The following is a 1,692-nucleotide window of genomic DNA, read 5'->3' on the forward strand; positions in this document are numbered from 1 at the left end:
GGGGGGCTGCGAGAGGGGCTGCCTTCCACCTCCTGCACCCCCCGGGTAGCAGGTGCCCCTGTCAGGGCCGTGGGGTGGGGGGCAGCCCTTGCAGACCCCGGTGCCACAACAGGGACAGTGGGGATGCAGGACAGTAACAGGGGGAGGGGCCGGGCAGAATCCCGAGCGCGGCGGGGTTGGGCCGGGGATGGGGCGGGGCCGCTGGGGGGGTGACAACAGGGACAGTGGGGATGCAGGACAGTAACAGGGTGAGGGGCCGGGCAGAATCCCGAGCGCGGCGGGTTTGGGCAGGGAATGGGGCGGCTCTGCTGGATGAGTCAGCCCGGCTGGGAACGGGGGGGATCCTGCGGCTGCGCTGGGCTCTGGGGGCTGGGTTTTTTCCCCGCAGAGATGAGAGCTCAAACCTTTCCCCTGCATTCGGGATCTGGGTGGGACGGTGGAAATGCCATGTGGCCGAGATCGGGGAGGGGACGCCAACACCGGGAGATTGTCCTGGTAGAGCCCAACCCCTCTTGGAAATAATTCCCCAAGAGAAGAGTCGGGGATGCTTCATTTTCCAAGCGCTCCCGGCCCGGCTCCCCACCCTCCATCTGGCAGCAGAAGATGCGAGTCATGGGTAAAAGCCCCCGGTGGGGAGGAAGGCGGAGGGCTCTGTGCTGCCCCCCCGCCCCGCTCACCCTGTTTTCCAGGCAGGCCCTCCCTCCCGCACGAAAAAAAACCCACCTCACCCCGCGGCGGCCGAAAACCGGAGACAAACAGACCCCCAGTTCCTGGAGGAGCTGTGATAACAACCCACATCCCCCTGCCGGGAGCAGGGACCCCTCGCAGGGGGGAGGGGCTGTCCCAGCACCCCAAAAAGCAGCAGGGAAAGACCTCTTGGCCCCGGCACAGGACACGGTCCCCAAGGGCACGTGCCAGCGCTGCAAGGGCAGCTGGTGCCACCAGCAGGGATGGCACCTCCGGGGTGGGGAGTGGGAGGGTCCGGCACAGTCTGCTCTGGGTCTTGACCCCCCACCTCCCCCCTGGGAGCAGGGAAGGGCTGCGCCTCCGGTTCCGCCTCCAGTGCCAGGCAGAGACCGAGACCGTTTTCGTGGCATCCAGCGGGATGTGAGCGATGGCGGCTCCGGCGCGGGCAGGGGGAGCGGGGGGAGGAGGCTGCTCTGCACGGAGCCGCGATGGAAAAAGCTGGAGGCCTGCGAGGGGCTCGGGGCTGAGGCTGCAGTGGGGGGACCCTGCGGGGTCCAGGCTGGGCTGCAAGGGGGAGTAGGGGGAGCCTGGGAATATCCCCCCACATCCCCCAAACTGTGGGGCTGCCGACACCATCCCAGTCCTGCCCAGCCGATGCAGGGTTGAGGACTAAACTCTCTCCCCGCAGCCCAGGGGCAGAGCAGCCCGCAGGGGCACAGCTGTCCCCACAGCTGTCCCGAGTCAGTGCCACCTCGGGCACAGCATGAGCCAGAGGTGCCCTCCCTAAATGAGACTACAAGTCCCGGCAGGCGTCATGCACAGCCCAGCCAAGGACACCTTGCGAGGGGGCAGGCTCGGACCCCAGCTGTCCCCCTGTCCCCCCCGGAGCTGGCAGGAGGCAGCGGGAAGAGCTGGTGAGAGGACGCTGACAGAGACACTTTTTTCCCCATCCTCAAAATAGCAGCTGGCCGTTTCCCCGGCTTCCCCGCCTCGCCAACGCTCTTC

The sequence above is a fragment of the Chaetura pelagica genome, unplaced genomic scaffold (genome assembly GCF_000747805.2).
Source record: "Chaetura pelagica isolate M959 unplaced genomic scaffold, ChaPel_1.0 scaffold1903, whole genome shotgun sequence".
Taxonomy (NCBI): domain Eukaryota; kingdom Metazoa; phylum Chordata; class Aves; order Apodiformes; family Apodidae; genus Chaetura; species Chaetura pelagica.